The 27,874-nt window shown below is 38.0% G+C and overlaps 1 protein-coding gene across 6 annotated transcripts in view; it reads left to right on the top strand.

Annotated features, from left to right (window-relative positions):
• Window positions 1-27,874, top strand: part of Tnik (TRAF2 and NCK interacting kinase) — a 397,016-nt gene that overhangs the window by 12,984 nt on the left and 356,158 nt on the right. The window contains exon 2 of one of the 6 annotated variants that reach the window (XM_021254142.2): window positions 19,989-20,148. The exons of the other annotated variants lie outside the window; for them this stretch is intronic. The gene's annotated coding sequence lies outside the window, so the exon portion shown is untranslated. The remainder of the gene's footprint in view (window positions 1-19,988; window positions 20,149-27,874) is intronic. 6 annotated transcript variants of the gene reach the window in all.

The raw sequence follows: 27,874 nt of genomic DNA, 5'->3' as shown, positions 1-27,874 counted from the left end.
CAGTAAATGTTACCCTGGACACTGTGATTGTCTAAGATCTGGTTCACAGTTTAATATCCTAAAACGATGGTTCTCAAAGTGATATCCAGCAGTTTTAGGATCATCTCTTAGGTCCTGCCTCTGACTTACTCAGTCACAAACTTTGAGATTGGCCCCAGCAGTCTTTGCATTAACAAGCCCTTCTGGTAGTTCAGATAGACTTTACAGTCTCAGAACCACTGGCTTAAATTTTGTATGATAGTTTTCTTTTCTTATGCTGTGCCAGAAGCTAAGGACATAGGAATAAAAATATAGTGCCAGTGAAAGAGAGAAGCATGTGCTAAAGACAATCATAAAAATGATTTACTAAATGGAAAAATTAGAATAGATCCACAGAACTTGAATGTATTTAAATCTATTGCAGAGTAAAATATAGTGAATCATATAAGAAAACTGCAACTTTTTTGTTAGGTATGGCCTCAAACAAATAGCAGAATGCCTACATTTTTAGAAATATGAAATTTAAAAGTTCATATTAATATTATGTGCATTTGAATTGTCTGTAAAAAAGGGGGATACTTGAAATTAAAGTGTACAATTTTCATTTGACAATCTTGTATTGTTCTTTTGCCATTTTTTTTTATTAGCAGGTTTATTCAGGACATAAAAAAGCCCCATTCCCAAGATCAACAAGATGCATCCTTCTGATGTTAATTTCCTGTTTTTCTCCATAGGCTTAGAGGGATTTAATTTAAATCCCCAGGAACTGCTGACTTTTGCCTGGAAGCTGAAAAAAAGAATCCATATTCACGAACTTTTTCAGCCCTACTTTTATTTGAAGCCTAAAATCTTTGAGTTATTTTTTGAGACCTGGGAAATGGAAATGGATGTTTGGAATCTAGCAGCAGATTAAAGTATTTCTTGACTGAGAAATCTCCCAGAATTTCTTTGTAAAAACCCATAAACACATCTTCATTAGCCACAAAAATGTTTCATGTTGTTATTTAATCCACAGTTCTTATATAATCAAACTGCTTACATTGCATGTCTGTTTATTTGGGGGGAGGTTGATGGGCATTATTGTTGTCAAAGCACTGATCTGTAAAACTTGATAATGAGCACGTGTCCAAATTTTCATACTTCTGGAGAAATGAGATGGTTCAATAATCATTTTTTGGTTAAAGATGTTGAGGCTTTCGTTAATACCAGTAACTCAAGGGAAACATCCAACTTTCTCAAAAGAGGTCATAATGTCATTAAAATATGAGGGAGCTGGAGCTGTTTAATCAGGAATGTTAACTACTCTCCAGAAGGGTCAGGACATTCCATCACCTAAATGGTTTTGCCTGGGACCAAGGTTCGGATAATTTTCTGATATGGGGTGGTCATGTCATAGACCTTGTCTAAGGAAACCAAAGTTGAAATGACTTTCAGCCTTTTTATTGATTGCTCTCACACTATTGAGATAAATTATATACTGCTATGTTCATGGTTGAAGGGCTTTTGAATTTGGGAGTTGGCCCTGAAGACCCCTTACAGTGCAGGAACTCCAGGTCACAGCAGTTTGGAGGTCCTGGTGTTCGAGTGGTAGTAGAATGGTTGCCAGGATCAAAGCCAAGCACCTGTTCTTTCTAAAAGGCTCCTCCCTCTTCTTTTTACCTTCATTCTAACCTGCTCTCTCTTTCTCCCTTTTTTCCTTTATTTCTTTCCTTCTTTGTGTGTGTGGCACTGGATATTGAACCTAGGGAATGCTGAGCTATATCCCTAAGCCTCTTTCTTACTCTAATTTGAAATAAAGTCTTAGTAAGTTGTCCAGGCTGGCCTTAAACTATCTTGAGACCCTCATGCTTCCTGATTACAGGCATGCACCGCCATGCTAGGCAAGTGCTGCAGAGTGAACTCAGTTTTCTATACCAGTTAAGATGAATTCAGTTTTCTTCCATGCAGACAAATCAATAAAAGCATTATGATTTTCTCCTGGAGCTTAGTCCCAGGTGCTGCCTGGGACAGGAATGGTGCAGACACTCTTTGATCTGAACAGTGTGTATATTCTCTCTGTAAGTATTTTAAAGATAGATGTAATGGTATTGTGGTTACCATTTCTTGAATATAAGAAGCTTTTAGTTGAGAAGATCAGATGTAAAAGTGTGGAATATAGAAGTTTAGACATTTTAGGGGATGGGTAAGGGGAATAAGAACAGTGTTTCTTTAAATCATGGTAACCTAATCTTAGTTACTCCTTTGTTTTCCTTAAGTGAGTGCAAATTAGCAAGGGAAATCTTCTGGAACCTGCCCAGCTGGGTACCTAAATCTTCTGTGGTCACAGATTATAGGTCCTCACCTATAGAAGTAAAAAGGGCCCCTCCCCAGGAGCAAGCCCTGTGTGAAGAGAGGAAATTGTCCACATTCAGTGAGATACCTAGAACACTCGAAATAAAATATTAGAGATGTGGAGATCCAGGTCCCAGAAGGGGGTCTTGTTTTCTAGATTGAAAGTGTGCATGAAGGGGTTGGAAAGGTTGCTGTCCCTGTGGGATATCTGAACCAAAGCTCTTCATCCCTTCCATGCCCTTCTTTAATTTGTGTGTATGTTTGTAGAAGGTGCCTGGGGTTTTCACAGCAGCAGGGGCTTTCTTGTAACTATTAGGCTGTCTGTCCTCTTGAGGCCAGGTCTGCTTCTTTTCTTTTCTGAAAGCAGGGTATTGTTTTGTGTTACATCACAGGATACAAGACCAGTTGCGTCATATTTAAAGGAGTAGTCCTCTGACCTTCAGTAAGTTTCTGGATTGCAGGATTCACAGGATTTTGTCCTAAGACATGTGAGAGGCATTCTCATTGTCTCCTTGGTTCCCTGATAATTCCCCTTTGACAAATATTTTGGTCAAATTTTCTATGACCTTTGAGTTTACTTGGTTGTTTAGTATTGCATTTTGACATCAAATGATTTTAAGCGTATCTTCAAAAGGACATCTCTGATAATGTTTTAAAAATAAATTTAAGTGAAATTTGAATGCTACTACTCACAGATGTCTTCATCAAAATGTTTTTTATGTCTATATATTATCCACAATCCATGTGAAAATGAATTTTAAAATACTGTATACCAGAGAATGTGAATAAGGTGGCATTCTCATACATTGTTGGTGAGATAATGTGGGTCAGGTACTTTGAAAAACAGATTGACTGTTGCTGAAAAAGTTGAATAGAAGTTTACTATATGACATAGCAGTTCTCTTTCTGATAACTACCTAAAAGCAAGGAAAAAATCTGTCCACACAAAGTGTATATGAATGTACGTGAATGTATATGAATGTTCATAGAAGCATTGTTCATAGTAGCCAAAAGCAGAAAAAACCCAAGTATCTGTCCCCTGATGAGTAGGTAAGCACAATGTATTTCCATACAATGGGGAATGGTTTGACAACAAAAAGGAATTAAGTACTGATACATGCTATACAACATAGATAAACCTCAAAAATATTATGCTAAGTGAAAGAAGCCAGACACAAGTCATGCAAGATGATTCAGTTTACATGAAATGTCCAGAAGACGAAACTCTATAGAGACAGAAAGTAGATTAGTGGTTGGCTGGGGCTGAAGATGAGAACAGGAAATGACTGTAAATGGACAAGAGGGATCTTTATGGGGTGATGGAAATTTCCTAAAATTGGATGGTGGTAACATGAGTGAATTTTATGGTACATAAATTATACCTCAATAATGGTGATTAAATTTAACATGCTGAGACATTGCTTCCCAGCTGGGCCAGAGCCATCCACAGCAGGAGCAAATCCCCTAGTAAGAATACAAAGTGGTACTCTAGGAAGCCCATCTCTCTGACATCCAAAAGAATGTGGGCTGTAGTCCTTTCTTCTGCTTTCTACTTATCTTCATTCCATTCTTTATTCTGGAGGGCTTGCTGTATTCTACAGCCTTAATCATAATAATTTTTTTCAAGACAAGATCCTCCAGGTAACAAAATCCCCTTCTAGAGAAAAAGGACTTTGGAGCCAAGACTAACATAGTGATTCCTGAAACCATTTCTTAGTAGCTCTATTTTCTTGAAGTTCCATGCTTTTTTCACCTCTGTTCTGGTCCTTCTGCCTGGAACTCTTCTGTATACCTTACTATAACATGCCATTTGTTAACACATAATGTATTTGCTTCTTTCTGTGCACGCCTCCCCTCATACCCCTAGAAGACTAAGTTTTACAAAGCGAGACCTATATTTTGTGTATCCTCTTATCTATTTATTCATGCAGTGAATGAATTCTCCTGGCTTATGGCATAAGATTAAACTCCTTAGCTTAACAAGGCCTTCTGTGATCTAACCATTTCCTACCTTTCTACAACATTAGCCACTACTCTCCAGTCCTTCTCTACCCGCTAATTCAATGTTTTTCAAATTGTCACGAGTTGTGGAATGAATTTAATGTGTAATAACAAATCAGCTTTCAGAACAAATTAGTTAGAATATGTTAGAAAAATATCATCCACATATTGTGTGTGTTTGTGTTTGCGAATTCTAGTTCAGTAAATCTTGTAGGCAGCCCACAAATCTGCATCCCTATAGATCCCACATATGTTAAGAAACAATGATAAATTGTAGTTCCTGACATCCTCCTAGCTGATTTAGGCCTCTTACTCACTTATTAGAAACTTGCTAAAAGCTGGGTGCAATGCTAGGGCCAGGGAGGCAGCCAGGAACAGAAGAGATATAGTATGGCTGGCTATTGTTGGTGTTCCTTCTGTTGGGAGGCCCTCACTCCCTGCATGTGCTCCACCAGCTCTGTCATGAAAACTATTCATCTTTTAGAATTGAACCAGAAGAATTAGACATATCTTCTGCTATTTTTGTAAAGTTCAATGACATTTGATATCTTTAGAGATTCCAAAAAGACAAGATGCTAAAAGGAGCTCTGTGCACTTGAGGAAAGAAAATTTTCCAGCTTCATAGGAGCAGAAGAGCTGAGCTCTAGGGGTGACAGTGGAGGATGGGAAAGGGCAGTTATCAAGGGGGAATGCATTGCTGGCAACTCTGGTAGCCACTATGGCCAAGAATTCCCTCTGGGAAATGTGGGGAAAGGAAGAGGCTTCGGAGGTTTGCAGAACTGGATGGTGCCTCAGGACCAGTGATCATTGTGGTCATTCCCCTAGGCTGGCATAGTCTTGGTTCTCATAAAAACAGAAATGGAGCAGCCTGCAGGCTTTGCCCACATGCCATGGTGAGGTTGGGGAGGAGGGAAAGTATGGCCCTTCCCTCAGAGCAGTTGGAAGAGGTGGGTAGAAGGTTCATGAAACCAGTGAAGAATGAGGACATACTTAGATTTTGGGACTGCTTGTGCCAGGTTCTGTCAGCAGGCAGCTCAGGCTGGTGGCTTACTTGGGCCTTGGTTAGAACAGGGGTTTCAGGGAGGAATTTATGGATTAGGTCTTCAGCTTTGCAGTTCTCATAATTGCACTCTGATGTGAATAGGCACCAAGTCTTAGGTTGCATCAACACATGGATATACTTGAACTTGATGTGCAACATTATCTATTTAATACTGATAGCAAAAGTAATGCCAATATCATTATTATTATAAATAATTTATATTTATAATACTATAAATAGCATTATAAAAGATACTAATAGTTTTGTAGCCACTAGCCATATGTCAAGCACTGGGCTATTTTAATCTGATCTTATTAATGCAGTCATATTTTGTAATGTGTATTATTCTTCTAGTTTTACAGATGTGGAAACTGAGGCTTAGGCTAAGTGACTTAAATAATGAAGCCTTTTTTATTTTTTTGCACTGAGCAACATCCCTAGCTCTTTTTAAATTTTTTATTGAGACAGAGTCTTGCTAAGTTGCCCAGGCTGAGCCTGAACTCTTGATTTTCTTGCCTCAGCCTTCTGGAGTGTTGGGATTATAGGTGTGTGCCACCGTGCCTAGCTGATGGAGCCTGCTTTTGAAGCTGGGTTTGATTTAAAGCTTATTAAATGTAAGCACTGTGCTATTGCTACTTCTCATTTTCTGAATATATAGTGGAAACACTTGTCTAGTGAGGAACTGTTGCCTGCCCTCCAGGGGAGTATACTCTTCATGTCAGAAGGACTTGCGAATCTGAAGTTTTGTTTTGGGGGGCGGTTTTGGTACCAGGGATCGAACTTGGGTCCTTCCACTTGCGGGGCAGGCGACGGAACCACTGAGCTAAATCCCTGCCCCCGGGAATCTGAAGTTTTGATTAGAGATGTGCTCCTTGAGACTGTAGTGAGACTAGGATTGAGTCCGGAACATGATGACAAACTACCAATCCCATGTCTCATCCCGATCAATTCCTAAAACTCCTGTTACTAAAAACACCTTTTACCAAAAAACAACAGCCAGAGTCAGTTCATTACCTAGATTCCCTGGTTAACATTAATCTTTACTTTTTTTTGTCTTGCTGTATTTATACTTTATATCATCTATGTCTCTGTTTTATTTTAAAATTACTTGTCCATGTAGCCATTGGTGTCTTTAAATTGTAAGCTACTTACAGGCATCAGTAGTAGTGTAGTTGTGTCTCATGGTGTGCCCAACACATAATTCAGCATGAGGTACCTTCTTGGAGTCATCCTGTTTGAATCTTGCATCCTCACTGTATGCTAAATGGAGAGGGGATGGGCTATGTATTTCATGAGTTTTCAGCCTTTGAGAGGAAAGATTATGTGATACTGGAAACTAAACCTTTACAAAGTGCCAGGACTCCTGAGACATGGAAAGAATGTGTCCCAGGTAGCTGTGGTCTTAATGCTATTGTTGTTAGGAACCTCCTGATCTCTGAATTTTAATGGGAAGAAACAAGAGATCAGCCTGAAATGGCCTTTACTCTTGCTTCTCTATCTCCTTATGAGACTTTAAAGTGGTTCATTAACACAACAGACAATAAACCTCTTAATAAGTGCAGACCCAGTAAATGAGACATGGGTGAATTTTACTGGTGACAGGTCACTGTGAACATGCAGTAGTGGTATTCCCACTTCTTGCATTGCACTCTTACAGTGGAAACACTGCCTGTAGGGCCACTTCTCCAGGACTGTGCAGGAAAGCAGGGTAGAGGATGCTGTGCCATCTCACTGTGTGGATGGTAGGTAGCTAACTGGCTAGCTGACCATCAACTCTGGATTTCCCCCACATTTGTCATTAGTGGCATATTGTAGGCACTCAGAGTTCTGTTGAGTGAGGTCATTTGGGACCTTCTAAATTTGCTTGTTAGAAGTATATGAGAAAGACTAATATAGGGCACTCAATGAAATTCTAAGATTGCCCTGGCATGGGTGGCAGATGACTCAGAGATTTCAGTTACCTGACAGCAGTTAGAATGATGGGGCCAACATGGTGGCAGCTCACTCTTACCTCTCTTGACTGCTGGTGGAGAGAGCTCTGCATGGGGCTGGCCTGGTCTGAGACAGGATGAGAAGTCCAAGCTGTTCTTCTTGGCTGTGGAGTTTGAGTACATAAAGAAGCTGTAAATCTCAGAGCATCTCAGGAGTAGTTGCAGCTGTTAGCTCAGAAGTAAGTCTTGGAGCACCAGGTAAAAGCCCCTTTCCCCCTACCTATGCTGACACTTGTCTGTTCTTTATATTTGGTTTCTAAATGTTGATGAGCCTTAGTGAGTGCTCATTGACTCCTGTGGTCTCTACAGCTGTAGGAGGCTAAGGCCCGTGGCAGGTAAATGGCATTTCTGGAATAGACCAAGATGGAGGGAACATTTTTTATCAGGTCTACAAACTACAGTTCAGAAACAAAGCCTGTCACGTTGCTTGTCCTGTTCTCCGCTAGGTCCCTCCTGCTTATCTTGGAAACTTTTTTCATTTACAAATGCAGGCTGTTGAACTTTACAGTAATTAGCTATGACTGTAATGGACTATGGCTTCATTGAACAGAATCTTTGAAATCAAGTGTATTAAATTAATTCTTCCTTTCTCAGATAATGAATAGTCTAGCTATAAATATAGAATTAATAAATTCTAAATTTTTACAGGCTTTGGGGCAATAATAAAAGGAGAGGGGAAATGGCGGACTTGAAACAGCTGCACTTGATTTAATTATTCTGAAGAGTGTGGAGATTCTTGACAACCTGACCAAGTGATCCCAAGAGGCCGACCGCACAAGGCCTCTATGTGAGGACCAGGAGAGGCAGACACACCACATATTGCAGTGTAGACCTGTGCTGAAATGGTAAAATCTTCAGCCCCCTCCCAGTCTTTTTAAAAATCAAAGAATATAAATGAATGATGTTGGATCTGGCACCTGGTTAGGATTCTCCAGATGACACCTTGGCAGTGAATTGTGCCAGAATACTTTTGGCAGTTTTACAGAGTCACCTGTATGAGAGGTGACCATGAAATAATTTGGGCTCATTTGTGAGCTTGTGGCTTACTTCATTTGGTTTAGTGAAATGACTTAGAGGGAACATCAGGGTCAGACCATTTGGATTAGTCTCCTGGCGATGCAGCCTATTAGCTTTGCAGCTTGGGACAAGCTAGACTTTTTCTATCCTTCCGCAGTGGAGATAATAATGTTAGTACACACAGGGCCGTTGCAGGAATTGAAAGGACATATTTTATTTTATGTAAAACACTTAAGGCAGTGCTTGCCATATTGCAAATGTACAACAAAATGTATGAAACGTTTAATATCAGCATCACTTTTTATTTATTTATTTATTTATTTTAAAAATAAATACACTTATTTTTGTTTTTTCATACCGGGGCTTGAACTCGGGTCCTTGTGCTTGCAAGGCAGGCACGGGAACCACTGAGCAAAATCCCCGGCCCAGCATCACTTTTTCAAGCAACTGAGGGCCCAGGCGGAATCTGGTGTGGTGCAAGGTTATTAGGTTCTACTCCCAAGAAGCTCACAGTGCAGCATAAAAGGAGATAGAAAAGTAGATATGTTAGGTGGGAGCACTAGGGTAGATGACTAGCTGTACAGAGGTGGGGGAGATGAGGTAGTATAGATCAAGATGGGGAGTGGGGTGTTTCATGGAGCTAAAATAACTTAGAGCAGGTCTCGGTGATTCTCAGTGATGTGGTGGGAGCACAAGTGATGTCAGATATTGATGTGGGTGAAATGTGAATTTTTCCTTACAAAGCCTTTGTGTCTGTCCTATGCTGTCCTGTGCAGCTGCTTCCCGCAGAGCATGCTGTATCACTCCATGTCTGGACTGTTGTTATCTATCTCTCCTTGTCACTTTCTGACTCCAACTTTTCCCCCTTCAGATCTTTCTGGCATAGGTCTGGAAAAATCATACAAATATGATGTGTTATTTGTTAATAAGAAGCGATGTGTGTGTCTTGCATCAATAGTAAGGAACTGAAAACACAGAAAAGGCCACTTAAGTGCCCTTGTTTCTGTCTTAGGAAATCTGTTAAGACAAAGCATTAGTAGGCCAGAGGATGTTTACTCTGAAATTATTTCAACAGATGTCAGAAGGTAAAATATAGTTATTCTCAATTGAAAACAAAACAAAACAAAACACTGCTCTTAATAGACTAAGAATAAGGCCATGTTTCTTAACTTGATAGAGAATTATGAAAACCCAGTAGTCAATCCCATACCTAATCTTTAGCCCCAGAAACTCTTCTCTGTGGTGGTTACCTCTCTGTTGGTGACCTAGCTATACCGAATCATCCCATACCTTTTCTTGCTCGCAGAAATCTGAACTTGTTTTGGTGTTTACTCTGTTGCTTTCTTAGGTGAAATGGACTCCTCCTCCCACCCCAGCTGGGGAAGGTGGGAGAGATTAAACCAGTCACTAGGATTCAATTCCTTGTGTTGATGATCACCTTAAGCCAGTCATATGATACGACCCTTCCATGAAGGCATGGGAGGAAGCTTTCCTGGTTGTTTCTGGGAAGGTTTTCCTCACTTTTACAAGTGTATTTTTAAAAAGGTACTTTTCTTATACTGGACTTTGTTATTTTCTCTAAGGCAGTGATACTACTAAGATTTGCTATAGTCTTCTGGCAACCAGAAGGAGGCAAGCCTGAAAAAAATTGCAGAAAATCTGACTCAGGTTCTGATTTAGTCAGCTTCATGTTACTATAATAAAATACCCAAAGCAATTAATGTATAAAGACAAAAAGTCTATGTTGGTTCACAGTTCCAGAGGTTCAAATCCAGTGATGAGCAGCCCCATTCCCCTGGGTCTGTGATAGAATAGCACACCATGGTATGAATGCAATAAAACAAACTGCTAACGTGATGAGTCAGGAGGTAGAGACTGACTGAGGGCAAGGATCTCACAATCACCTCCAAAGACAGCCCCCAATGACCTAAGGATATTTTACTAGCTCCATCCCCCAAAGATTCCACCACATTCCAGTAGTCCCACCCAGAGAACAAGGGGGACAGTCATGGAAACCATAGCAAGTCTCTCTGTTGTTGAGCAGTTGAGATAATCAACTCTGGAAATGATCTGACTCCAGACTTCATATTGTTTCGCACAGTACAATTTTCACACTGTTTACACCACTCTTAGTTGTATACTCTTTAACATGTAGTTACAAATATCCTAATTGATATATATTCACTTTAAAGGACAATGTACAGGTGTTGGGAGGTAAGATAAGGGGCAAAAATATATAATGCTCTGGAAATCTTAACTACTGAAAATAGGCAAGCCATAGATGAAATAAAAATTGTAAGTATTAGATGACAGGAACAATATTGTTATTATTTACACATGGTACCTTAAAACATGGAGAGAATCACTGAAAACAATTATTATACTAGTAATAACTCAGTGATGTTCCTGGATACAAAAAAGTAGACCCAACTCAACAGCATTCTTCCTAAAGTGCCAGGATAAACAATCAGAAAATCTTTTTGAAGAAAGATACCTTATAAAATGATACCAGAAACTGTAAAACATCTAGCAAAACAATTAACAAGAAATCTGTAGTATGAAGAAAAATTTAAAACTTGAAAAGAGGCATAATGGAGACCTTAATAAATGCAGTCACCCCATGTTTCTGATAGGATAACTTATTAATATCAAGGTATGTGTTCTTCACAGGTTAATAGGGGATTCCAATAAAAAGATCAATAAGAACTTTTCAGATCTTTTCCAAATTTCATCTGGCAGTATTATCAGATAAGAAAAGCATCTTATAATTTGTGGTTTTGTTGTGTGTGTATGTATGGATGATACTTGCTGCATAAAATTTTTATAATTTCATTGTGGTTCTGATTTTTATTAATGTAAATATGCTCTGTCTCAGGTAATGGCTTTTTCTAGGAATTATGTTTAGTTTCATAATATTGTTATGTTTATTTTACTTCATATTTGTTCAATATATTTGATCTTTTGCATTGTCCTAGTCCCAAACGTTTCTTTTAAAGGGAGAGTGTATATCATTTGGTTTTATTATCATAAATTATTGTTTGTTCTTTTATCATGTCATTTACTCCACTTTTCTTAATGTTTCATTTGTTTTACTATATATAGATTTGTCTTCAGAAAAAAATCTAATTTGAATATATACTTAAGCTTGTAGTTCTCTTGGTATGTAAATTAATAATGAAATATTACCTTTTAATGTCCCAATGCGTAATGGAATTGAGTGAAACCTTACTTTCTCTGTCCTGGTCCTATGCTTTTTTGCACTTCTCAGCACTTATTTATGTTATATGGTATCAGTTTGATATTAAACTAGCTTTTAATTAAAATTTGGAAGTATTGACCTGAAGGTATAGCTCAGTGTTAGAATGCTTGCCTAGTATATATGGTATTCTATTCCCAGAAGTGCAAAACAAAAACAAAAACAAAGGGAAACTGCTGAACACAGCACATTGCTTTTTAAGATGCTTTTGTGTTGAATTGGTTACTCTACTAAATTAATCATTTCCTTCTGTATTACTGAGCCCTCTAGTTTGATTTTTCTCTCAGCTGAAATGTATATCTTGAATAGCTCTGTTTTGTGGGAATATTATAAGTGTTATGATTTATGAATTTTCATATAGCTTAAAATTTTTCTCTTACCATTTTTATAAACAGTAATTTGTCTAACAATACAATCATTTTATCACAGCTTCTTTCCACCACACTTTGTAGGTGATTTATAAGCTTTTGGTGTTTACTTATGAAAGAGAGGTTTAGGGCCAGGGATTTAGCTCAGTGGTTCTGCTGCCTGCCTTGCAAGAGAAAGGTCCCGAGTTTGATCCTTGGTACAAAAAAAAAGAGAGAGAGAGATTTAGGGTTCCTTTGATGTGTACTACTTTGTAGTTAACATGATTTTCTGTTTGGCTAGTTTTTAAAAAATTGAAATTGCTTTTTTGGGGGGACAGGTAGGATTTGTTTTCAGCTATTTTGTCTAGAAACGAGTGAACTTCTGCTCCTAGGAGCTGGTTTTTGTCCATGTATGAGTATTTACCTTTACTATTTTTATTTTTAGTTCTGTTCCTCACTACTGAATTTCTTCCTGTTGAATAGCTGCTTACTTAGTTTATATCTCTGAACCCTGTGTTCCCTATGTGTCACGTTTTTGTCTTCACTTTTGTGCCTGTCTTTTAAAACTGCGTCTGGTAGAATTTCCTGTTTGTCTTTCACAGCATGGATATTCTTGTCCATGGTGCTCCATGTGTCAGTTTAGCCCTTGATTGACTCCAGTTTTCCTTTTGCATTTTTAGGCTTCCTTGTGTTCTCTTTATTTATATCCTCAACCCAATATTTTCTTCGCATTTGACTGCTTAAATCTTAAAGAGACCATTCCCTCTCACAGTTCTTCCTGAGGACACTTTCCTATGAAAGTGCATTCTAAAACTTGTGCATGTATATATTTTATATGTTGTCTTTTGAATCATATAGTGACTCAATACATGAGAGTGTAATATGAGAATATAATGGAATATAATGGAGTAAGAGATAGGGAATAATGTCCCAATTGAACCACATTATTGTTATTATTTTTGTGTTTCTACTTATATCTCAAAAAGAGGTAAAGAGCCAGTCTTAAGATTTTATGAAAGGCAAGGTGGAAGCTGCCAGCCTATCCATGAGTGACTTAAGTGAACTTTACTATCAGTCCTCATTTATTTGAATCCTGTATTGGATGTACTTAATTTCTGTGTGACTCAATTTTCTTATCTGTAAAATGATAGTAATGATTTTAGGTGAGTTTTTTTTTTTGGTACTGGGGATCGAACTCAGGTTCTTCTGCTTGCTAGGCAGGTGGCAGAACCACTGAGCTAAATCCCTGGCCTGATAGTAATGATTTTAGCAATCTCATAGGGTTGTTGTGTATATTAAGTAAAATATAAAAAGATAAAAAAAAATTCTCCAAAAGGTAGACGTAAACTGTTGGACTAATGCTTACTTATGAGGTGAGGGCAAAGTATACAGTGCCTGAATTAAAAAGTTCATTATACTAATAGACATATTACTATTAATTCCTCCCCAAACACCCCCCCACACACCCACCCACACCACACCCTACCTTCCTTCAAGCACACTTATTCCATCATTCTTGACACTTTCTAAAGCATTTCTGGAAGTCCTCTTTTGTGAATGTCTTTAAGTTGTATGTCAAAATATGGTGAATGTTGCTGTTAAGTCCTATCTTACAGAAGGGCAGGCTAGTAAAACTATTAGAATGTCTCCTCATCCACCTTATTTACCAGATCAGGCACCATGAGACTTCTGGCTCTTCTCCAATGTCAAAATGACAATGAAAGATAAATATTTTAAATTGACTCAGGATATCAAGGGAGCCATGATAGTGCAACTAAATACCCAAGAAAGAGGCTTCCAGAACTGCCTCAGAGGTGGCAAGAATTATGTGTGTTCAAAATGAGGAGGATTAATAGCAATTTGTCCTTGGCTATAATAATTTTCAAAAATTTAAACTTATTATATTTTTAGTTGCATCTTATAAAACAAAAATGTCCTAAAATTATTTTTAGATTTTTTTTCTTTGGTATCAGGGATCGAACTCAGGTCCTTGTGCTTGCGCAGCAGGTGGTGAAACCACTGAGCTAAATCCCCGGCCCCATTATTTTTAGATTTTAAAACTTAATATATGCTCATTGAAAAAACTGAGTATTACAGAAACCAATAGTCCTAAAAAGGTATGTGTACTATCCATTTAGAGAAGTTCTTGTTAATTTTTTGATATATCTATTCCCAGTCTTTTTAGTCACTAAAAAAAAGTCCTGCATTAAAAGCAATTTACTTGTATGGAGCCCTGGATATTTTGGCAATAAAACTTCAAAAGAAGTTAAATTTAAAAAAATGTGCTAAAGTCTAGTATTGTAGCTAGTATTGTGTTCTGCTTGCAGTACACAGGAAAAGAAAGTTTGTTGTTATAGGGAATAAATAGAACATGTTAAATCATTTCAAGATATTTTTAATATTGACTTATTTTCTTTTTTATTCAGTGAACAACATTTTCATTTTAGGACCTTTCTGATTTATTTTTCCTTAAGTATAGTTGTCTAAAGAGTTAAAATGAACAGAATGGAACTGTTAGTCACCTATCGCTAAAACAAATACCTGAGATACTCATAAAGTGACAAGGTTTATTTGACTCATGGTTACAGAGGTTTCAGTTCATGGTTGCTTTGCCTTATTAATTTTGGGCCTGTATCAAGGCAGCATATCCTGGTGGGGCGCTACTCACCTTGTAGCTGGAAAGTGGAAGAAAAAAAAGAAGGGGCTGGGGTCTCACTATCCCTTTGGAGGACACTCCCCAGTGACCTGTAGATCTCCTACCAAGCCACAACTCTTACAGGCTCTGCCATTTTCCAATAGCTTTACTCTGGGCAACAAGCTTTTAACACATGGGCCTTTAAGAGACATTTAAGATTCAAACTATAGCAGTGGGCCTGTTAACTAAGTATATAACTCACTACTGGATTTCTTGAAAGCATAATATAAATCTGATTCAGCTTGACTTGATTCTGTTTTCATGTTTCACAACAAGCAAATTGTTTAAAATTAAGGTCTACTCTTGTCTTTGCAGACATTTTTATTTTGGTATCTTCTGCGTTCACCATTAAGTTTCAATCTAAAACTTTACGACTGTTTTTCCAAATTTGAAATATAATGGAAATACAAAAGAAGATTCTCTGCTATCTTAAATAATATTAAATTATTTATTATTAACTAAAAATATTTGTTATGTATTTAATATTAAAACAGTATGAACAAACATTTTTTTTGGTACCGGGACATTTTTTTTGGTCCAAACTTGGGACCTTCCCCTTGTGAGGCAGGCAGCAGAACCACTGAGCTGAATCCAGGTCCTGAACAAACTTTGATTAAAACAATATTAATTTATTTTCTTGGGTCATGTTAAAAACCTTTGTTGTTTAGTGGAATGGCTTTTTGCTTTTAGTGTAATGTAACTTTTTAAAAGTTAATGCTTGGAAGCACAATTCACTGAATATTTATTATGATGAAGATACTGGAAACAGTACTGCAAAACTGGTTTCTTGAAGGACAGCTATGTACTAGATACTGCAGTTGACATTTTGCATATTGTTTATTTGGCATAGTCAAACAATGTAAGATAGTATTTTATGTCAGTAGTTCTCAGATATTAGCATGCATTAGCCTACTGTGGAGACCTCACGAAATCACAAATTGCTTGGCTCTACTTCTAGACATTTGAGTCAGAATATCTGGAGGTAAGACCCAATAATTTGCATTTTAACTAATGTTGCTGGTGCTTCTAGTCTCAGGCCACATTTTGAGAATCACTGTTACAAGTTATATAGGAGAAGTAAGGTGAGCAAATTCTAGAGTATTCAGAGGAAAAAAGCCAATCTTGGTTGGTCGTGTGTAGACAGCTTCTGGAGGAAGACAGGGCAGGATCTTGATTGGCAGAGAAGAGGAGCTGGAGGAAAGAGCAGAGAAGCACTGTATATGGGCAGAAGAATGTGCAAGGCCTGTTGGAGGGCTAGAGACCATCTGAAAGGAGGAAATGCTTTTGCCTGGACAGGACTAGGGAATAAGATTAGATGGGCCTTATAGAAACTGGACTTCTGAGAGTTTTTAATATCTAGTTTAAAAAGTACCATACATTGCCTTGGCAAGAGGCTGGGGTGTATATAACAATTTTAAAGTGGGCAATGTATATAAAGAAAATCACAAAATCAGACCCTAGCTAATATTCTCTTTTTCTCTCTCCCTCCCTCTCTCCTTTTTCTGTCTGTCAACTTCTGAAGGCAATGTAGAACTCCAATATTATGGGTCAGATGAATGACGTGAACAAAATGGGGTTTTATAAAATTAAGCTGGTGGCGTCATAAAATGAAGAGGGCAGAAGAGTGGATCTTTTAGAAATCTTAGCGTTGAGGCGATGAATGTTTTCAGAACATATTCTTTATATCCTTAACATCAGTAGTATCATTAGAATAAAGTAGCTTGCTCTGTGGAGGGGTTGTTTAGAAGAGCATTTGGTTTCACCTTGGTGAATTTGACAGGACAACATTTCTGACATGAATGTGAGGCTCGTGGTTGTAGATCTAGAGCTGTTGCTTGGGAGACAGGTGAAAACTAAATACAACAATGCAACAATTGATGGGCTTGATTGATTGGTTGACTCATTTGTTCAATCAGCAGTGTTCCAGACACTGAATTGGGTCCTTATTCAGAGCATAAAGCTGAATGGAAGGTCCCGATAGTGTACCTCAGAGGGCCAGAGAAGAGAGTTCAGAAGATGTGAAATTTGAGAGAAGAGAAGAAAAAGGAGGAGATGAAGAAAAAGAAAGAGGAGAATGTGTAGGGAATGACCACAGGTCCCACAGTAAATGGGACACTAGTTCTTCCCAACCCAAGGAGAATCTGAGGAAGGAGATGGTTGGACAGGGTTAAGTGCTGCAACAGAGAATGCAACTATTGGAGAAGGAGAGAGGAATATCCTGGTAATCCCACTGAGTGTCATTTGGAAGGGAAAGAGAGGTATCTTTGGCAGTGGGGTGGGCAGAGAATCCTTGAAGAAGCAAAAGCAGTCCTTACAGAACAATTGTTCAGGAAACTTAGTGCCTTGCTTTAACAGAGATTAGGATAGCCGAATGCTCATGTGCCTTCTTTTTTTTCCCAAAGTGAGCAAGTCCTTTGGTGGTTGACCACAAGGGACAGGAAGCAATGGTGGGGAGAGATAAAGGTATGTCCCTGCAGTTTTTTGCACCTCAGTTAAGAGCCACTCCATCCTTCTGGTTGCTCAGGGCCAAGTCCTTAGAGATGTCTTTGGCTTTGCCATTTCTTTGCATGGGTCTTTGGATACATCAGAAAGTCTTTTTGGTACTATATTCCCTTGAAAAATATATCCAAAACCCAAATGCTTCTCATCCTTACTATCTTACCACCTTCATCATCCAGCCACCTCAATCTTTGTTCTGAATTGTTGAAATGGGCACCTAACTGCTCTCTTTCTTCCTTCTTTGACCCTAAGTCTTTTTACACCACAGTGTCCAGAATGATCATATGAAGCTCATGTTGGATCATGCCACTGTACAAAATCCACTAGGGAGTTCTCTTTTATTCACTCATTGCAAATTACCAGTTCCTTACACTGGCTTACAAAGTTGTGTCTGGTCTGATTTGCTTCCTCCATGCTTCACACCAAACATAAACACACATACACACACACCCCTTTCTCAGCCCTCAAACACTCTATTGTGCATGTAGCTCAGCTTGCCAAGGATTGCAGTTCTCCAAAATCCTGCCTAGTGTCTCACCTCTTTGAGACTTTATCCATATCATTTATTAAGTGTGCCATGAGCCCTCCCAGGTCACTCTTTGTAGCCTGGATCTCCACAGACTTAGCACCTTCTAATATTATAGTTTGCTTAAGCATCTTATTGCCCATCTCTGTCCACTAGGCTTAATATTCTATGAGGGTAAAGGTTTTCCCCTTGCTTTTGTTCATTATTATAGTCTCAGTGGTTAGAATATCTTTTGCAAAGTTGGCTCTAAATAAAGTCATAATCAACAGTGGAGAAAGTAGGCATGGTAGTTGAGGGAGACAGACCTTTGAGGGTAATAATAACTACTGTTTAAATACCTTATTCTATAGTAAGTACCTTATTATTTTACTTTTTAAACTTCACTTCATTTTCTTATTTCCACTGATACACAGATGTTATACATGTACTGTATTGCCACGTAATATTCAATACATGTTGTATTGGTCAGGTCTCCCATTACTGTGAGGAAACACCTGACAGCTGAAACTTAAAGGAGGAGAGAGAAGAGGCTTTTTTTTTTTTCACTTTCAGAGGTTTGAGTCCATGGGCAGCTGCTCCAACACAAGAATATGGCAGAAGAGTGTGGTGGAGGAGAGTTGCTCACATCATTTAAGCAAGGATGCAGAGTACAAGGAAATAAATTGAGCAGAAGAGGTCAGGGACCAGATACAGTTCCCAGTGTAGTACTCCCAGAACCCACCCAGACACACCTAGAAGTGTGCCTACTACTCTCCCAAGGAGTCTCTGAAGCCAATGAGTTTGACATTCAAGATTAACTATCACAGCCAGTCATGGTGGCATAAGCCTGAAATCATATTACTCTGGGAGACTGAGGCAGGAGGATAGCAAGTTCTAGCCCAATCTGGTAAACTTAGTGACTCAGTGAGGCCTTGTCTCAAGATTAAAAATAAAAAGGGTTGGGAATGTAGCACAGTAGGATGGCCATGGGTTTATTCTTCAGTACTGAAAGAAAGATTAACTCCCATAGATGTATACATTGAGTAATGTTTAAATCTGATTAAACATTTATCTCCTTATGCATTTATTACTTATTTTTGGTGAAATCTTTCAAAATTCTTTCCGCTAGCTTTTTGGAATGTATAGCACATAATTGGTATCTATAGTCATCATGCTGTGCAATAGTACCTGAGTTATTTGTACCTTAGTGTGACTTAGTACCCATGATCAACATGGCAGGTGCTCTAATAAGTACTGTATTTAAATCTAACAACTGTGAGCATTATATCTGTTTTACAGCTAAGGAAATTGTGTACTGAGGAGATTAATAAGCTTTCACAAGATTAATAAATTTCTGTAAGCTGTGTAGATCATGGAAGCATTCACATGTACCTAAGGAAAGGGAATCATGGGGTTTGATCTTAGAAGTCAGAAAGATTTTTCTCAAATAGGAAGAAAGGAAGAGAAGAAACATAAGGGCTAGGAGAAAGGGAGAATATGTGAGGCATGTTTTTCCTGATGACCTGGATTTCTCTTAGTAAGGAAGAGTTTATCTGTTGAGGTGGAAAAGTGACTTGGGATGTTAAGAGGGCAGAAGTATGAAGTAGACCTGCTTGGGCAATCTGCTGAAGATACAGGAGTTCAGCAGCATGGTTCTTTCAATCCCCCATCCCTTTTTGTGCAGTGCTGGGCATTGAACATATTCTCAATGTGTTCAAGGCTCAGCTAGAATAATGAATCTAACAATAAGGATTATTAATGATAGATGGTATCTTAGGGATCCTTTAACTGAGCTCCCAAACTTTACACTTTATCATTCTGTATCCCTTTTGTCTGTTATCTAACAAGACCATAGTCATTCCTACTTGTCTTTGAAGATCTTACATCTGTTTTCCATTTGCTTGTTGGTTTGCCTATTATCTTCATTATTCTCAAGTGAATGATTTGTCCGGTAGGTGATATCCGACACTTGAATCTCTCTTTATTGATCTCTCCTTTTTAAGTGACCTTCCTCTGTCCCCTCCTCAGGCACTTGTAACTGTGGCTGGACTTCAGAAATCTGGCTGTTATAGTTTTGTTCTAAAATGTTCTCCAAAAGTCTCATGTTCTGAGTTGGGGCCTGGTCAGAGTGGCTGATTACTGGGAGTGTGACCTGGAATAGTGCATCTTCCCCTTTTCTCTCTAAATCCTGGCTGCTCTGGGTTAAGTAGGTTTCCTCTGCCATGCAATTCTACCATGTCATTTCTGCTTTGGAACCAGACAGCCATAGACTGAATCCTTTAAAAACCATAATCCCAAATAAACCTCTCCTCCTTTAAATTGCAGGTGTTGGGTATTTTGTTCCAGTGGGAACATGACTAATACAGTGGCCTTACCAGGAATATCAGTGAAGAGTGGATGGCAGCAGAGTGTGGTGAGGAGTTTATGGACTGGGGCCAAGCAGGGGAGAAAGCTTTGAAGGGTCTAGAGAAGCTGGAACTCCAAAGTGAGTAGAGATTGGAAACAGGGTAGAACTGAAGAACCATTCTTGTTTAAAATAGTTTTCTATCGACAAAGATGATTTTGGTGTTTAAAAAGTATGTATATTTACATTTATGGTGCTGTCATTTCTTCCCTTTTGTCTTTGTTTTGAAAAATAGAACTCATATTGTTCACAGTAAACTTTTTTTTAAATATGGAAAAAATTACCAAGAGAATGTTTACAGTGTAAAATTAAGGGTAAATACTATGTACATATGTAAGGGTAATAAATATAGCATTAGTAATAAATACTATAATTTTTTAAAATTAGAATTTGTAGATAGTCTAATTATGCATACTTGTCTTTATATTTAGCAAAGGAGGTGCTAAAATGTTGGCATTTGTATTGATGTGACTTAATATTGCTATTTATAACATGACCAACATTTAGCTGAGAATTGTTAGTTTTTATACCAGTCTTTCAGTATTTGCCAGGTTGTTTAACTTGTCATTTTTGAAATTGGTACATGTGTATTAAAAGCAAATATTAATTTCATTGCTTTCTTCCAAAACACAAATTGATAATACACACGTGAAACAGGAGGGTACATACATTCAAACTACTAGTTTATGTGAACCTGGAAGTTTTTTAAAAATTATAAAGAATTTGATATTAAGTGGTCTAAGTGATTGCAGTCATTTCCTCTATTTAGTAACATGTGCCCAGGCTCATATAGCTATGCAATAAATATCTATTCAGTTGTTGACACAGTGTCACACATTGACTCATTTTCACCTCAGCTAAGACATTTGTAACTGTAGCCATGGAAGCTTGTGAAAACATAGGGGAGATTCAACCTAGGCTCAAATGGCAGTTAGAATCACATGTTTTCCTTGGAGAAGGCTTCTTAGTCCAGTGTCTCCATTTGTGCAGATGAAAATTCCAAGGTTTTGAAGATTTCAATTGCTCAGAGCAATTGGGCTAGGAAGTGTTAGATACTGTAAAGAACTAAAACTACTTTATATCCATGAAGAAAATGAGTTTGATTGAAAGAACAATTTTTAAACCACATTTTAACGGGACTATGAGTTCTTCCCTAACTCAGAGTTCCTTACTGTTCACCTTTGTATCTAAGTATATAAGTTTCCAGTATGTATTAGATATTTGATGGCTGCACAATTTCCAAAAGTAAGATTATTTCCCTCTTTATGATAGTTCTTTTAAAAATATAAACAAAATAAACAAAAGATGTTTTAAGAAGGTATAGTTTGAAAGTCAAACAATAAATTTAATCAAAATAGAAGCCCTTTTCTTTTTTTCAACTATACAAATATTTTTGTTTACTGTCTGATATGCTAATTCACAGAAATATACAGCTTATTTGTAAATAGTGTGTTTGAATGTGTATATAATCATTTATATGTATATTTGATTAAGATTTTATATTTTGTTTATATGTGCTTCTTACTACTTTACTAATCTATATTGTATTTTTATTAATAGTACTAAGATCTGTGTTCCCTAGACTGATCAAAAGAATTTGTCCAATGATTCAGTCAAACTAACTTTACAGAATGTTCGGTAATTGGTTGATACTGTGCTATGTCCTATATCAATCATTATTTAATTCAGTGTCACATAGCATTGTTAGCACAATGCACAAAGCATGAAATACAAAAATATTAAGTCGCTTTTAAACTTTATACCACTAATCAGAAGTAGATCTGGATCTTTTCATTCAATGTTCCTGCTTTTCTTCCAGCAATCCAGTCTGTCTTGATATCAGCATCCTAACATGTTATCCTATGAACTATGACTGGGGTACAACTGGTGATGAGGATGAACAAATTTCAGAAATATGTATATTTAAACATAGCTGAGAACTATAGCATACAGCTACAGGCATCCAAAACATCCAATGGTACTGTGACCACAGAACATCAGTATGCACCCACGGTGAATCATACAGCATTCCTTACACATGGCTCCACAAGAGGCCACGAAAAGAGGTGTGTGTATCTGCATGATTACCTGGTGGTCTGTCTCTCAAGAAGAGTCATCTTGCAGAGGCAAATTTGTCATGATGGGTCAGTTCTGCCATGAAGGCTCAGAAACCCTACTTTGTGTTTGTGTTTCCCGGTGTGTGTGTGTGTGTGTGTGTGTGTGTGTGTGTATGTTGGGGTGTGGATGATGCAATTTCTGCATCTAGTTTGGAACATTGTGCCAGTTTATTGATTTATGGTAATAACTAGAACTATCACTGGCACTCATTTAGTGTGCAGCTAGTCTGTGCATTCTTTGGTCCCCAGTGATGAATGCCCTTAGTTTTCTCTCTGGCCTGGCCCTTCACATCTTAGTGATGGAAAAAGGCACAAAAGAGTAAAGTTTATACTTGTAGCTATTCCATGGCAGAGCTGGGAAGAGAACTATGACCTTTTACTCTTGGCCCAAAGTTCTTTCCACTGGCATAAACATGAAGCTGGATCTCATAAGTGCTGGGAGAGATGGCCACCACCTTGAGTATTATTGTTCTTTTTGACTGCTTTCATCGTGTACTCAGTAGTTTTCATGTTTATTCACATGAAGACTGAACATTGGAAAAATCAAGGTGGCAGGAAATCATGAAACTGGTTTAGAACAGAATGCTAGAATATGACCTTCTGAGGCAAGGAGCAACACTGTTCCTTCTGTGTGTCCTCAAAAGCTACAGAGACCCAGTGATAGATGAGCCCATCTCATCAACACTTATTAAATGCTGGTTGAGGTAAAAGTCTTTGTAAGTCAGACACAGATAAGTTAATCAGTCAGTAAATATTGAGGACCAGCTCTGGGCATAAGTTGTTTGAGTATTTTGACCATTTGGAGACTTTTTAATTCTCCATTGGAGCTAGATATGCTAAAAGCCATATTTGTTTCATTGGTATGTCCCTCCCTTGAGTCACGAATACATTCACAGGACAGTATGGCTAAGTGGCACTGGCTCTATTGTCAGAAAGTGAAAAATGAGCACTACCATGTAGGTACTAGGTGCTAAAACCTTGCAGTCAAGTTCAGCGCCTCAACTTCAAAATTGATTCATTTCAAAAATTGGCCTGTTCTGTTCATGTAATGTAATAATAACAGCCATTATTTGTTAAGTGTTCTGGACATGTTGGATACTATGCATTACCTCTTTATTATCAGCAACCAAGAAAGATTACAGAGCTCTGCCCACTTCATGGTCAAATGACTGGCCCAGGCTACCTGGCTAAGGAGTGGGAATGTGGGGACCAAAACTTGGGTTTTGCTCAAAAGGTATTTGTTCTTTGATTCTTAGGCAGTAATCTTGGGCCTTTTCTATTTGTTTATTAATTTTAAATATAGTAGTTTATTAAAATGTGTCACACAATTGACCCATTTGAAGTGTACAATTCTATGGAGTTTAATATATTCACAAAGTTATACAACTGAATTGATGAGGGTTCTCTAGAAGAACAGAACTGATCATATATTTATATTATGCAAGGGGATTTATTATGTAGGCTGATGGGATCAAAGGTGGGAGAGTTCACCATGGACATCTGTGCTCTGTAGAGCTGGAGAATCCAGTAGCTAATCAATAGAAGAAGGTGGAAGCTGCAGAAAAAGAGGGATCAAGGGGATACAGCACCAGTCCAAGACTGAAGGCCTGGCAGGTCCTGCAGTGACACTGGTATGATTCTGCATTGGAATGCTGAAGAAACGAGTCTGGTGTTCAGAGGTGACACCTGCAAAAGATGCGCACATTCAAGCAGAATGGAGCTCCTCAAATGTGCACCAACTTCCTCCTTTTTTCCCTTTTATTTCATCCAGGCTACAAGCCTATTGGATGGTGCCACCCATGATTGGGGTGGGTTTTCCAACCTCAGTTTGGTGGCCTATATGCCAGCACTCCACAGACTGAAAACACTCCACAGACATTCCCAAAAGTATGCTTTACAAATCTACTCGGGATTTGTTACTCTAATCAAGTTGACATATCATGATTAATAGCCACAGCAACCATGATCACAATCAAGTTTACAGTATTTTCATCCTCACCAAAAGAAATCTTATACCCATTGGCATGGTTTTCCTCCAGCTTCCCCCCCACCCTCACCCTAGGCAATCACTAATCTACTTTCTATCTCTGTAGACTTGCCTATTACAGCATTGTATACAGTCTGTGGTGTTCTTGACAGGCTTCTTTCAGTTAGCATCATGTTTTTAAGGTTCAGCCATGCTGTAACTTGTTATGGAATGAATGTGTTTGCCTCCGCAAAATTCATATGTTGAATTCCTAACCATCGGTATGATTATATTTGGAGACAGGGCTTGTGTAGAGGTGAGAAAGCTTAAATGAGGTCATAGGATGGGGCCTGTCTTAGTTATTTTCTCCTGGCTGTGACAAAATACCTGACACCCAAAGTTAAAGAAGAAAAGGTTTATTTCAGCTCACAGCTTGTAGAGGTTTCTAGTCCATAATCAGCTGACTCCAAGGCAGGGTGGCATAGCAGGGGGCATCAGAGAGGAGAAACAGTCCATGGGAGGCAGAAGGCAGCAAAAGCAGCAAGCAGCAAGTGATGGCAGCAGCCCTCTTTCTAACCCTTATATTCTATCCAAGCTACACGTCCTTAGGGCAGGTAACACACCCAAGGTGGACCTTCCCATTATCCACATCCAGAACTATGCCAAACCAATCAGTGGACTAATTTAGTAATCACATCCCCGTAATCCCAGCACCACACACTCTAGATCCAGCCACCTCTGAAAAGCCCCACCAATGATTGTGTGAGTTCTTGGGGGGATACCTAGACACAAGCTGTAATAGGCCCCTAATCTGGTAAGATTAGTGTCCTTATAGGAAGAGATACCAATGTGGGTACCTGGAGGTCTTACTTTTCTGGACCTTCACCTGGACGTCTAGTCTTCCAAAATATCAGACAATGAAGATCTGGTGTTTAGGTCACTCAGCCTATGAGAGTTTGTCATGGCAATCCTAGCAGATTAATCCACACTATATATCAACATTTCATTTAAATGAAATGTCCAGAACAGGGAAATCTACAGAAATAAAAAGTAGGTTAGTAGTTGCTTATGGTGAGTGTGCAAAGGAAGAAGAGATGGGGGCATGATAGCCAAATGTTCATCAACTGCTGAATCGATAAAATATAGTATATCTGTTGTAATAATATCACATTATTCAATCATAAAATGCAATGAAAAATTGATATGTAGTATGCATTAGTCTGCTAGGACTGCCATCCTTTCCAAGATGTTGCTACTTGTTAGTGACGGGACCTAGACCAAATGTGTGATCTTTTTCCCCCAAGCAGTGCTTTCCTTGAGGTAGCCTCTCAAAAATGAGCCTTTCTTAGAAACAAAGCTCAATTTCTCAAGTGAAAATGCTTCATCTATTGTTTGCAGCTGGCTGAAATCTATCTGGAGTGACAGTCTAGAACTAGGTCATGGTGCCTCTTTAGGATATTCCTGAGAGAAAGCTTGCCTTTCAAAGCACTTTGATCATAGGAAGGTAGTGATATGAGGTCTCAACTGAGGGGGTGTCCTTGGGATTGCCACCTAAGTGTGTTCGTCACTGTTGAAATTCAGTGAGCTATCTGATTTAAGGTAGAATGGGAAAGCCTCAGAGTCTGACAATCCAGGACATTTACAAATGTCAAGATTTACAAATGGAAGTGGAAATTTAAAAAGTAAAGTGTGAGGTAAAAATCAGAAAGTTAAATGATGTTTTAAATTTTATAATAGCTTTTACAGTACTAGGATCAATTTAATAAGCAATGAAATAAAGGACTGTAAAAATTTCCACTGAACAAAGTCAGTGGAAACACAAGTGGTGTGGACAGAAAGAGATGCATAGATCATGATATAGGGGATGATTTGCCACTTGGTAAAATAGGCCTTGTTAGCAGAGGTAGATAGGAGTATTCAAAAGCTCTTGCTAAGTACTCCCAATGTCATCTCAATCTGAAATAAGGTATGATAACTGATTTGACAAATCCCTTTCTGTATTTTTTATACATGGAAAGAATGCCTTGAGTTTGAATTTTTTCAAAAAATGTATTTTTAAGATATGAAGAATAGTTTTACTGTTAAAAATTTCAAGAAATGCTTAGACAATTCAGTGAAAGTTACAAAATCTGAAAAAAGTGTTTAATTCTTCAGTACATTTTGTAGCACAGATATTCGGGTCATTTGAAAATTCAAGCAAATAAATAGTCATTATGTGATCTAAATTATAGTAATTTAAAAATTCAGCAACTGTTTATGAGCTACATACTGTATTTAAGCCTTTGTTAGCTTCTTACGAATGCAAAGATTAGCCAGGTATTACCTCTACTGTCAAGAAGTTTGTAATTTAGTGGCTAAAGTAGTATTTAATATGAACTTTACTAAATGTTATCAGGAGAGAGAGAGAGAAGAGAGGAGAGAGAAGTAGGCTTAGAAAATATAGTTTTCATAATCATCTTGTAAATAAAGATTTATAAAGCCCATCTCCTCCAATTAGTATTAAAGATACACTATGGAGGCTAAACCCTGTTGAACTCAAGATATAGATTGTCCAGTAACAAGATGTATATAACTGGAGGACATGATATATATGGAAAGTGCATAATGATTACTTGTAAGGAGCAATGATGATAAATTGTATCTTGACTTTAAATAGTACAGAGCAAGTAGATGTAGCTAATGAAGATTTTGCAAACTATACAGTCTAGATTCAACTTTCCCAGTTTCTGGACTTTATACCCTCCACCCCTGTAATCCAGGATCCAATTTACTATTTCCCCTTTAAAGCTAGAAAAGCACTCTGGTTATCTATTCTTTCTGACATTAACATTTTTGAAGAATCCTGGCCAGTTGTCTTGTACAATGGCCTACAGTTTGAATATGTGATGATTTCCTCATAATTACAGTTAGGTTAAATATTTTTAGCAAAGCATACTCCAAAGCTGATGCTGAGTAGTTATTGCAGCAGATGAGTGGCACGGAATGTGAGGTAGTCCTTCTCCCACTATGATTGCCAATTTACTGTCACACATGTGAAAGTCCAAGAAATACGCTGGTTTTCCTATCCAAAAATGCAATCTATGTCATGTAGCCCATTGGTTTCCTACTTACTCTGAGGCATGTGATGGGATTGCCTTAGGCAAGACAAGGCCTCTTGGGTAGGAAAAGAGGAGTTGGTCTTTAATTTTTTTGTTATTACCTGCATTATTAATAGCTTCAGTGATGTATGTAATCTGCTGTAACAGTTAAGGGTCCTGGTTGTTTGTGTCCACTTGTTCCATGTCCTATCCATGCATTAAATTTTGTTTGCATTTGTTCTAGTTGTGAGATTTCTTTTTGGTCTTTTGATTTCATATATAAGAATTGTTTTAAGTGGGAAGAAGTAGATTTTTATCAGGGAAATTTGTATGTTGCATTCCTTCCTTTAGGTATTTATTGAGAACTTTCTATTTTCAGGCAGTATTCTAAGAGTTGGTGACCTAATGGTAAACAGCACACAACATAAAGCCCTGCCCTTGTAAAGCTTACATTCCACTGGTGGAGAACAGTTATAAACAGAGAGATAAAATGTTAGTATAATGTTAAATAGTGATAAGTGCTATAATGTAACAGTTGGGAAAGTGGTTTCAGAATATGTGTGTGTGCATGTTAATGGGATGAATAGGTTGATACGTACTTTCTGAGGAGGTAGTATTCATGCAAACAGCTGAATGAGGTAAGGCAC

Source organism: Heterocephalus glaber, unplaced genomic scaffold (genome assembly GCF_053883595.1).
Source record: "Heterocephalus glaber isolate CG9 unplaced genomic scaffold, H.glaber_assembly_v1.0 deba00001504, whole genome shotgun sequence".
NCBI lineage: Eukaryota > Metazoa > Chordata > Mammalia > Rodentia > Bathyergidae > Heterocephalus > Heterocephalus glaber.
The sequence above is the reverse complement of the archived record's forward strand: the minus strand, read 5'-3'. Positions and strand labels throughout refer to the sequence as shown.